Source organism: Panthera uncia, chromosome D1 (genome assembly GCF_023721935.1).
Source record: "Panthera uncia isolate 11264 chromosome D1, Puncia_PCG_1.0, whole genome shotgun sequence".
NCBI lineage: Eukaryota > Metazoa > Chordata > Mammalia > Carnivora > Felidae > Panthera > Panthera uncia.
This window is the reverse complement of record NC_064808.1, coordinates 90723170-90735956: the sequence shown is the minus strand read 5'-3', so window position 1 is coordinate 90735956 and position 12787 is coordinate 90723170.

Here is a 12787-nt window from a genome sequence, read left to right as displayed (position 1 = left end):
AGAGGAGGAAATGTGTTTTATAAGTTACTTGATAATTTGGCGGAGACAACAACCTCTGCATAAATATTTATGTACAAAGATGTGCACTACCATATTACTTATAAGATCTTTTTAAAAATTGGAAACAATCGAAATATTGAACGATGGTGTTAAAATAATGATGGGACTCAATTAATTGGATTTTGAGTACCTCTGATATGAATTACTTTAATTACAATAAATATGTGTGATTATTGTTGCAACCTGATAAAAAATGTTTTCTATAACTAATAAGGCTGTTGAATAAAATTAACTATGTAAAAAAATCTGTTTTATCTGTTTATATTCTGAAAAATCCAGAAATAGAAAAAATTAAAACCACCGAATCAATAAATAGCAGTTAGCAAAAGTTTACTGTGCATGTAGAACAGTTCACAAACTAAGGGCTTCAAAGACTGATATGAAGCTCAAGGGCATGAAGTTAAAGGATGTCTTAGAAAGTGAAAATAAAGAAGTTGTTTAATTTTGACAATGACTGATAGTTACAAAGGGGATTTCCAGACAGCAAGAGATTGGTTAAAAGTGACTTCATACAATTTTTAGGAAGATAGTTTCAGTTTCTTTTATGATTATCAGAGGCATTTACAAGAAATAACCTAAATTCATGACCTAAGCTTTTAGTTTTGGTTACATGGCTTAGAAACAGTTTGCTCAAGGAATTTCATTTTGTATTTAATGTTAACAATGTGAAAGCACAATTGATGGTATTATCCCCATGTCTTAAAATTTTTTGTCTCCCCATTCATAAATTTCAGAATAAAATACACTTTTTAATATAAACACTATGATATTTATAATCTAGCTGTACCTAAATATCCAGCCTCATTGTCTATCTCCCCCACCTCCCCCACTGACCTTGAGTCCAGAATTGTGAAATTATTTGTCATTTCTCTAAAACTCTATCAAAATTAGGTGCCTTTGGATATGCTGTTACCACTCTGAAATACAATTTATTCTTTTTTCATGTGTCAAAATTTCTCTGTAAAAAGTCTGACCTGGTTCTTACAAAAAACATAGACTGTGTTTCCTTTTTGCTCTAATTTTAGGTGGTAAGTACCATAATGTTGCCTGTCACATTATATTGTATTCTCTAAGCTTCTTGGAAGTCTGGATTGTGTTTTTGATTTTTATATTTGTTATGGCTTCACATATGGTGGGTTCACAGATGGAATTCAATTAAAGGAAGATGAATTGAACACACATTAGCAAATAGTGGAGAAGCAGACATAATTCAGCATATTTCAAATCTTTCACGTGGTTAAATAAAAAAATCACAGATGGGTTAAAATTGAGTAGAATAAGAAGTACCACACCAGTAGAATAAGAATAAGAAGTATAAGAATAAGAAGTAGAATAGGTTAAAATTGAGTAGAATAAGAATAAGAAGTATATATATTTCAAACACATAATGAAATAAATTTCACATAAGAGGAAGCTAAAATAATAAGCATAGATTGTTAACTTGGCTATTAATTTTTATTTTAATTTATTTGTTTATTTTTGAGAGAGAGAGCATACGTGTGTGCAAGCTGAGGAGGGGCAGAGAGAAAGGGGGACAGAGGATCTGAAGCGGCTCTGTGTGGACAGCAGAGTCCAATAAGGGCTGGAACTCACCAACAGTGAGATCATGACCTGAGCCAAAGTCCAATACTTAACCAACTGAGTCACCCAAAAGCCCCATGACTATTAATTTTTAAAAAGTTGGGGCACCTGGGTGGCTCAGTGAGTTAAGGTTCTGACTCTCAGTTTTAGCTCAGGTCATGATCTCATGGTTTTGTGAGTTCGAGCCCCCCATGGGTGTCTTCACTGACAGTGCAGAGCCTGCTTGGGGTTCTCTCTATCCCACCCTCTATGCCCCTCCCCCGCTCAAGCTGTCTCTGTCTCTCTCAAAATTAAATAAATTAAAACTTAAAAAAAATTATAAAAAGTATAGTCAATGGGACATTTTACATCTATTCAATTAGCAAAATAATATAAAAGAATCAAACATATATTAAGGTGCTACAGAAATTTGGCAACACCCATAAATTATTGGTAACCTGTATTGATTTATATATTCACCCAACAAGTGCTTATTGAGTATCAATTTTATATGTTGTATAGTGACAGGAGCTGGGTTTATAAGTTAAATAAGCCACTGATCCCGTCCTGAAGAAGGTTATTACAATGACACATGAACATGTAGGATTTTATGAGAGCACTGAAGAGGGACATGTATTTTAAAATATTTCAAACAATAAAAAAATAAAAAATGGAAGAAATATCAAGAAAAACTTCCAGTGAGAAAAGAAATCTTAAATGTAAATAGGAAATAAGAGCTAACTCTTCAAGTCTAGTCGTGAAGAGATCAAGTGGGCAAGGTTAATGAAAGCACAAAAGAATGCAGCATGATTCCTGGAAGGGCTTAAGGTAGATTGGTGCATCCTTTAGAAAAGCAATTTTATAATCCAAATCAAGATAAATAAATATATGTGTTCAAATACTTTGGTACTGATATGCCCCGATTCGAGAGACCCCCCGAAAACAAACCACCAGAGTCCAGAGCCAAAGCCAAGTGGCAAGGGTCGTTTATTGCAGGTTCGAACCCTGTCCTCCGCGCACTCGTTGCCGGTGACGCAAGAGGCCCCGAGCAAGGATCTTACAGCTTCTTTTATAGACAGGCACAAACAAGTTAGGGATTTTTTTTGAGGTTACAGAGTTGTTATAGGTTGACATTTAAATTTGAACGCTCAGTAGAACTTGATTGGTTCCCGCCTTTATTTCAAACCATTCAGCAGAACTTGATTGGTTCCCGCCTTTATGTCAGACTATGACCGGGCGCGCCCTGGCTGGTTTCGGGAACAGCGGGGGAAGGGAAAGATCTTTTCTTTGCAGTTGTGAGTACACCTGGTAATTTTTCTCTTAGCCTCTCAGTACAGCAAGGTGAATGTTGAGAAACCATCATACCAAATGTTCCAAAGGAAAATACTTTATAATGCCAGCTCACTTCAAATAGCGACAGAAAAAGGAAATAGCCTAAATGTGTAGACGTGGATAGTGTTAGATAAATTGTAACATTGAGTTAATATAATATTATATGGTTCTCAAAATTGCCAACTATTAAAATTATGTAGCAGCATGAGAAAAAGACTACAAAATAATGTAAGGAAAAATGGCAAAACACTACATTTGGGATACCAGCTCATTAAAATCATCTTTTATGTTTTCTTCTAGAAGCTTTAGAGCTTTTCTTTTCTATTTAGATCTATGATTAATTTAGACCTAAATTAGTTTTTGTGCTCCATGGCCTGGAGCAAAGATTGAGGTTGTTTTGTCCCCATATTGCTATTTAATTTTCAGAATAATTTGTTGAAGAGGTTTTCTTTCCTACTGAATTGCTATGAGGTCATGGTAAAACAATGAAATTTGAGTCTATTTTGGACTTTTTTTCATATTTATTTGATATAGCTGTCTAGCCTTATACCCATTTCTCATTACATTGATTCTAGAGAATCTGGGTTGGGCAGTCCATCTGTCAACATTGTTCTTTTTCAACATTGTTTTATCTATTCTAGGTTCTCTACAGTGTCATATTAATTTTGAAATCAGCTCATCAATTTCCATTAAAAAAAGAAATACTTGCTAGGATGATTATTGGTATTAATTAGAATATATAGGTGAATTTTCAAAAATAAAAAATATTTTTTTAAATTTATTTATCTATTTTGAGAGAAAGAGCACAAGCAGGGGCAGAGAGAGAGGGAGAAGAAAATCTCAAGCAGGTTTTGCAATATTAGTGCAGAGCCCGATGTGGGACTTGAACCCATGAACTGTGAGATCATGATCTGAGCTTAAATCAAGGGTTGGATGCCTAACTGATTGAGCCACCCCGGCACCCCAGCAAAAATAAATCTAACTGAATTTTCATATCCATGAATATGGAATATCTCTGCACTTACTTAGGTCTCCTTTAATTATTCTCAACAATGTTTTATAATTTTTATTATTGAGGTCTTGCATTTCTTTCCTTAAGTTTACTTTGAAGTAATTGATATGTTTTGATGTTATTATAAATATAATTATTTTATTACATTTTCTAATTGTTTTATGATTATATGTAAGAATATACTTGATATTTGTATAATGACACTATATCCTGTAACTTTTCTAAATTTATGTATTAGGTATCAGAGTTGCTTTATAGATGCCTCAGCTATACAGAAAATCATGTCATCTGCAAATAAAGAATTATCTGTATCTTCTCTCTATTTGTATACCGCCTTCCCCCGTCATCACCTTATTGTACTGGCTAAGAATTATGGTGCAATCTTGAATAACATTAACCAAAGAAAGGAGCCTAGACTTGCTCCCAATCTTAGGGGAATAACATGCAATATTTCACCATTAAATATTATGTTATAATCCTGTATCTATTGAGATAATCATTTGGTTTTTCTCCTTAGTTTCATAACTTATTGAATCATTTACTTGATTTTCAAATGTTAAAGCAAACTAACATTCATAGGACAAATCCCACTTTGTTGTGTTGTATTTTGGCATTCTCTTGCTAATAATAATACTGTTAAGGACATAAGCCTTCTAATTTTTATTCCTTGTAATGTCTTTGTCAGGTTTTCGAGTCAGAGTTATACTTTCCTCATAAAATAGATTAGAATGTGTTTTCTCCTGTTCTCTTTTGTAAAAGTGTGCTTAAGATTTACATTATTTCTTCTTGAAAGTTTTAAGACACTGAGCCTTGAGCTTCCTTTACAGCAACTTTAAAAAAAGTTTTGTATTATAAATTGAATGCATTTAATGGTCAAAGAACTAATGTGATGTTCTATTTCATCCTATGTCAGTTTTTTTTTAACGTTTATTTATTTTTTGAGACAGAGAGAGACAGAGTACGAACGGGGGAGGGTCAGAGAGAGGGAGACACAGAATCTGAAACGGGCTCCAGGCTAAGAGCTGTCAGCACAGAGCCCAATGCGGGGCTTGAACTCATGGACTGCGAGATCATGACCTGAGCCGAAGTCGGACTCTTAACTGACTGAGCCACCCAGGCGCCCCATCATCCTATGTCTGTTTTAAAAAGTTATGCTTTTTAGGAAATGTGTAAATTTTGTCTAAGTTGTTAAATTTATTGGAAAAGACAAATTGCAGTTAGAAAGCTAAACATTCCTGCTCATCAGAATCACTTAAAAGATTCTGATTAAGAGGAGGTAACCACACTCCATCTAATCTCTCAAACTGAATGCATGAAGTTGCTATCTGAGGACTCTGAAAAGTAGATAGTGGCAGGATGATGGGGGAGAGAAACTGGGACTCAAAGTAGGACGGATACAGCAGTGAATTTCCTGTCCCTTCCCCCACCTCAGTGTCCTCTAGCCTGGATTCAAAGGCAAATTGAATCCCCAAATCACACCATTTTACAGACAGAAAGAGCTCTTAGAGAAGCACTTTCTGATTTGGACAGCTGGAAGGGAAACTCCAAGGGCCAGAGAGAGGGTGGAAAGTCCCTGGATTTATTCTGGTGTGTGTGTGTGTGTGTGTGTGTGTGTGTGTGTGTGTTTTCTATTCTCTCCTACTCCCCCTGCTCCCAGAAGATACTGAGGCATCAGTGATGGTGGCAGTAGTGAGGCAGTGGCAGCCTATGAAGGACACAGAACTCTGAGAAGAATTCTGGTTTCAAGAATGTGGGAATAATTTCTTTTGCACTTTCTCTCTTTCTTCCACTTTCCCTGAAGGCAGATACCATCACAGAAATGTGCAGCAGAGTTGGAAAACTAAAGTTCCAATTTTCTAACTGGAGCTAAAAGTATAGCTCTCTGAGCATGTAGAAAACTAAAACATGGATGGGGCGCCTGGGTGGCGCAGTCGGTTAAGTGTACAACTTCAGCCAGGTCACGATCTCGTGGTCCGTGAGTTCGAGCCCCGCGTCAGGCTCTGGGCTGATGGCTCAGAGCCTGGAGCCTGTTTCCGATTCTGTGTCTCCCTCTCTCTCTGCCCCTCCCCCGTTCATGCTCTGTCTCTCTCTGTCCCAAAAATAAATAAAAAACATTGGGAAAAAAAAAAAAACTAAAACATGGTAATCAAATAAAATTTGTATATGGACCCTTCGGGCTCATCCCTTTGCTGTATATGCATGAATCTGACCATAAACAGCATGTCAAATGTTTGGATAACTGAAATATGGGGTACACTAGCCAGGTCCCAAACCTACACGTGGTGGCCCACACGCAGGACAGGATCCAAATAACATAGCAGATGGTTCCAAAACTGAACTGACATTAGAACCACAACCCATGGAAGGCAAGCCTAAACTTATAATAACCTATATGGAAATAGACCAGTTTTGTAAATTATCAAAATTCGCCTGAGAAGAGATAGACAATCTGAGTATCTACCAAAGAAATTAAATTGAAAACAAAAAAACAAAAAAACAAAAACAAAAACAAAATCCACAAAAAATAACTCCAAGACCAACTATAAAAAAAAAAAAAATCACTAATATTCCCTGAGTTTAATTTTCTTCATCTGTAGAACAGGACTCACAATTCACACCATGCCTTCACAGGGAGTCACTAATATTAGATAATGCATGAGAATGTGTTTTTATAAGTGGCAAATTCTGCACAAATGAGAGGAAAGAACAGCCCTTTGGGAGAAGTAGAACCGACTTAAAGCCTCGAAGTATATACTGGTGTCAGTAATATCTTTTCTTCATTCCTCACACGAACACAGTCGCTCAGTATATAGAGGATGGTGGAGGCCAGCCTGTGGCCTGAAACTGACATGAAATGGAAACTCTGTGCTTCTTCAGCTGGGTAACCACCCAACTAAAACAGGGAATAGCAGAGAATGAAGAAGTCTCCCTCTCTAGACATAACAAGGAGATGAAAGCATGACATAACAAGCAGCAAGAAAGGGAATTCGCTATCTCTATGGATGGATAGGCTGATGTTTGTTCTAAATGTAGAGTATAGATGGTCACAAATGGAACTGACTTTACATTAGCTCTCAAGAACAGAAAAAAAGTCAAAATAAAGACATCTTGCTGTATAATGATAGACACTGAGAATAATTTAAGTCAGGTTAAATAACCCTTTCCTGAATTGAACTCATACCCTGAGAGAATTAAAGTCTGGAGACTAAAAAAGTTCCAGATTTATTTTCCCTCAGTGATGAACTCTTTTAGCACCCTCTAAAAGTTCAGGTGAGATAGCTCACATTTATAATTAATCTCACAGCTCCTTGTCTTCTGAGAGTGCAAGGCAAAGCTTGGCAGTGAGCTCCTTGAGACATAGGCCTTGTAGGTGAATTGTGGGTTTGGGGTAGAGTCCATTTTCAGCCCAAGGAAATAACAGAGCTGAGATTGGATATGGCAAAAACAGAGCAGGGGTGATGGAAAGATCCCAACTTAGAAATATGAGAAAAACCCTTACCCACACAAAATCAAGAGGCCATCAACCAGTCCATTATGACCAGGCAGAAATGAAAACTCAGTCATTAACTACAACCTTTGTATTCTCTGTTAGTCATCTAGACCAGCATGTGATAGTCCATAAGTGTATAATTTAGTCCCTTTTTTGGCATATTCCAATTTTCTCAAAGCTTGGAAAAAATGGAAAGAACTTTGGAGCTAATATAGTTCATTTTCCTATGTTGATGGCAATATTACAATAAAAAATTTAATAAAGAACACTGAACCAGACTGAAATCTTGTTTTTTCTTTTTCTTCTTCTTATGGTCATATTGCAAAGTTATGAACAATGGAGTGATTGGTTTTGCTATGCCCTTTCCCAGGTTAGATCCCCGGGCTTTGCAAGGCTTTCCATGAACCAACCACTTCCCATTGCAAATGTCTACCTTGCCTTATCGATCTATTATTTTTGTGAACAATCTAGTTTTTTATGCCACACGTGTGAGACTCTTAAACCCACCTAAGAGTTAATAGAAAATCATGGATCAACTTCACTGTCAAGATGTCAAGTTGTGGGGCACCTGGGTGGCTCAGTCGGTTAAGTGTCTGACTTTGGCCCAGGTCATGACCTCACGTCCATGAGTTCGAGCCCTGCGTCAGGCTCTGTGCTGACAGCTCAGAGCCTGGAGCCTGTTTCAGATTCTGTGTCTCCCTCTCTCTCTCTGACCCTCCCGCATTCATGCTCTGTCTCTCTCTGTCTCAAAAATAAACGTTAAAAAAGAATAAAAAATTAAAAAATTAAAAAATTAAAAAAAAAAAAAAAAAAAAGATGTCAAGTTGTATCTTTTAAAAAATGGAATGCCCAGACACCCCCAAGCTGTGGGTTGATGTCTGTAAGAACTATCCTGACTCACCTTCACTGATCATTATCTCTATGGCTCCCGTCAGTGTAAGCCAATTAGAAGAATGCCACAAATCTAATTTAGGCTTCAGATAAACCATGGTTTTCTATGTATTCATAGTCACAGATCTTAGCATTAAGAGACCTCAAGAAATCATCTGTTTCAGACCTTTATTAAACAGATTAAAACCAAACCAAACAGCTGTGGCTAGAGTAAATAATCCCAATACAAAAAATTCTTGCTGTGATAACTCCAATCTCCTTATCATATCTGAGTTTGGTTCTCATGTTGCTTGGTCTCTTCAGAATGCTTTATCCCTGCCATCTGGCATGTCTGGTGACTTTTGTTGAAAACCACTCATGTTCTATCTCTTAATATGGACTGAGGTAAACAGGCTCTTACGTGTGAAGATTTATATGAATATGGCTGGAAATGAGGTTGTGTTTAGTGCTTGTAGTTCTACGTATTGGGCTTCAGATTTCTCTATCTCTTGTTTTTGTGTGCTCTCTTAGCTTTGGGTCTTTATGTCCTGCTCCTTAGAGATAAGCTGTCTTGAAGCTCTTTAAAATGTAACTGAGTATAATTATGCCACAGCATTGGTAGGGAGGTTGAGGGAGTGTTCTATAATCTTCTAATTGAGTCTTAGTCCTTTAGTGGGCCTCTCTTTCAGGGATGTGGCCTTCAAAAGTGTTTCTGTTGGGGCGCCTGGGTGGCTCAGTCGGTTGAGCCACGGACTTCGGCTCAGGTCATGATCTCACAGCTCGTGAGTTCAAGCTCCGCATTGGGCTCTGTGCTGACAGCTCAGAGCCTGGAGCCTGCTTCGGATTCTGTGTCTTCCTCTCTCTCTGCCCCTAACCCACTCGCATTCTGTCTCTGTCTCTCTCAAAAACAAATAAACATTAAAAAAAAATTTTGTTTTTTCAAGTGTTTCTGTTATTCCACCAATGGCTATAACTTTCTTTCCTCTTGTCTGCTACTCCCTTACCTAGGGGCATCATTTGCAATCTATTTTGGAAGACCTCTACCATGTTTTTTGTTTGTTTGTTTGTTTTTGTTTTTAAGATAAGAAAGGAAGTCCAAAGCTCGGGCAGCATTCCTGTCCCTGACTGGGGAAAAGCTTTCAGATTTGCTATCTATCAAATACCTTCCCCCTGGGGGTTGGGTCTTCCCTTAGGGAGAACACACTGGGGGCGTTCCAAGATGGCGACCCTTGATTCCTTGCCAGAACCAACAGATGATCTGTTTCATCTCACCACCATGAGAACCTGGTGGATTCCTAAAGGGCAAGCCTGTAAGTATGGGGTCCCCTTATGACTGAGTTCCCCAGGAGTTTCTAACAGTCATGCTAGTCTCCAGTCTCCAGAAGTTCATCACAATTATTATTTGAGAGCTCCTACAAGTTTATGGAGTTCAGTGACTTCTGCTACAGGTAAGCAAATCATGAGGGCTGCCTCTGTCTGGATACATCCGTTTCTAGATGTCAGGCTGGCAGTTTGCCTTACAGCCTCTATTCTCTCATGGGTCCAAGAAAAGCCATTAATTTTCAGTTTGCCTAGTTTTTTCTTGCACAGACAGGAATGACAGCGCTCAGTTTCTTTACATGTTGTAATTCAAACCCTTAGTCAGCATGCAAGTCTGGATACCTGGTGTTGGCTAGTTCAACATAGAAAGTAAAGGAGGCATCATCTAGGACATGATTGATAAGAACATTGTTACACATTGATATAGTATCTCTATATAGTTTAGACAGAAACAGATGAAAAATGGCTAGTGACAGGGACTTAACAGTACCTTTGAAACAAGAGAAGGGGTTGGTGAATATTAGAATGTTTAGTGTAGCTGCAGCAAATAAATTAAAGATGTTTAGAATAATTTTCTGAGAAATTCCTTTGAGTCTGTGTTAGCCAAAGGGCTTAAATATGATAATAACTAAATTTTTCTGCATACTTATCATATTCCAGTGTTATTTAATGTTTGCAATGCTGTTATTCAATCCTAGCTATAAATTCATGATATATGTGCCATGTTAATAAGCACCACTTTAACCATTAGGAAACTGACTTTTACATAAATTCGATCACTCTCTGTGTCACACAGGTGGTAAGAAGTAGAAGAAAGGCTTGAACCCCAATTATGTGACTCCAAAGTTCATGTGCTTAATCAGTACCGTAGGTCCTTCCCAAGAGATGGAAAAGTAATTTTAGAGAAAATCCTATGATTGATATACATGACTGAGGGTTTAAGGTCAGGAAAAGCCTAAAGGTAACAATTTATAGGTTAAACTGTGAAGTGCTTGTCAGGTGACATATGTTACATTGTGACAATTTCTGGGCGACACCTTTTAATAGGAAATTGACATGGTCAAGTCAGTGCCCGCCAAAGCAGTCAGAATGCTGAAGGCTTGAGAACTATTCCTTGAAATGATACATGAGAAATATCTCGTGGATGAAGCCATTTCAGTTCAGTGGTGTGGGTGCCAGGATTTCTTCATGCCTTTTCCACCTCACTGTCAAGATGGATATAACATAACCTGGGACTCACCTTCAGGGTTCAAGACTATCACCCAAGGGGTCACCTCTAATATATACATATATACATATATATATATATATATATATATATATATAACCCTGTATTAAACATTCCTTCCCAGGAGCACTCTTTTCTTTGTGAAGATTGTGTATGCTGGGCAGTGGTCCTCATTTGGCTCAAATAAAACGCTCTTCCTTTCTTTTAGAAATTCTAAAAGGTTTGCCCATTTCGTGCTGACAGTCCTAACACATACTATGGTGTTTTGCACTTCTATTGAAGGAATAAATGATTGAATACTTTAAAATATTTGTAATATACCAGATGTAATCATTTTATGAGCAAATTTACTATCTTGGTAAGCTTAGGCAAATTACTTAATCTTTGTTGCTTCAGATTCTTTATTTTTAAAACATTAAATATATTACTGTTAGGTTGAATCATATGAAATTGTTACCTGATTTAGCCTAATATTATCTTTTACATCGAGCTATTGTGAGAATAAAATAAATTAGTGAGGGGCGCCTGGGTGGCACAGTCGGTTAAGCGTCCGACTTCAGCCAGGTCACGATTTCGCGGTCCGTGAGTTCGAGCCCCGCGTCAGGCTCTGGGCTGATGGCTCGGAGCCTGGAGCCTGTTTCCGATTCTGTGTCTCCCTCTCTCTCTGCCCCTCCCCCGTTCATGCTCTGTCTCTCTCTGTCCCAAAAATAAATAAAAAAACGTTGAAAAAAAAATTTAAAATAAAATAAAATAAATTAGTGAATGTAAAAAGTTTAGAATTATATATGGCATATAGTTAAATGTTCAATAAACACTTGCCATTATCATTATAAACCATGGTTTATGTACGCAATAATGAAGTGTTTTGAAAACTATACAGAGCAATCACCACTAATAATTATATATAATTAACTATTTCCCCAAACTTCAACAGGAAAAAAAATTGAAATCATGATTTTAAATATTTCATAAATTATATCCAGAAAACTATTGTCATAAAGACTTTCGAGAACAATGTCTGCAAAGCTTTAATTTCTAGTTCTTAACCTAATGTCAATGTATTTATTTCTATGTTGACAATATTATACACATGGGAGATAATGAGAGTATCATCCGAGGATTAAAAAAAAATCAAATTTTAATTGGTGAAAGGAAATCTTGAGGGAGTGTATATATATATATATATATATATACATATATATATGTGTATATATATATATATATATGAAACTATATGATGATACCTCTTGTATATTACCCTAGATAAAAACAAATCACTTTGGCAAGTGACTTTGGTAGCATTATGAGACTACAATAGGGAATCATGGGTTTTGATACATATTATCTATGTAAACATCTCAGAAATCCAGACCTGCCTTTGATTCCTTCAGTAAAGGAGAGCCCAGAAATGTCTATTTTTGAATAGCCTTTACTGTGATTCTCAAGAGCTATTTTCCTTGGAGGATACATGGTCTAAATAATACATTTAACCCAGAGTAAAATTTCCAAGTAAAGGGTGAGTATCTGAGTTCTCTCTATTCTAGAATTTTTAATCTCAGAATGTTAAAGGAGTTTAGCTTCCTCACAACATTAAAAAAATTTCCTAAAGCTTTTAGAAGATGGTTATTCATGTTTTGCTAGAATGCATCTGAACACAGAAAATGATCTTTTTCATAACTCAACCCATACATATTTAATGGTTAGATATTTGATTTTGAAACAGGTTAAGTTTCTCAGGATCCACATAAGAGTGAAAACATATGGTATCTGTCTTTCTCTGTATGACTTATGTGGATCCTGAGAAACTTAACAGAAGACCATGGGGGAGGGGAAGGAAAAAAAAAGTTAGAGAGGGAGGGAGCCAAACCATAATAGACTCTTAAAACTGAGAATAAACTGAGGGTTGATGGGGGGG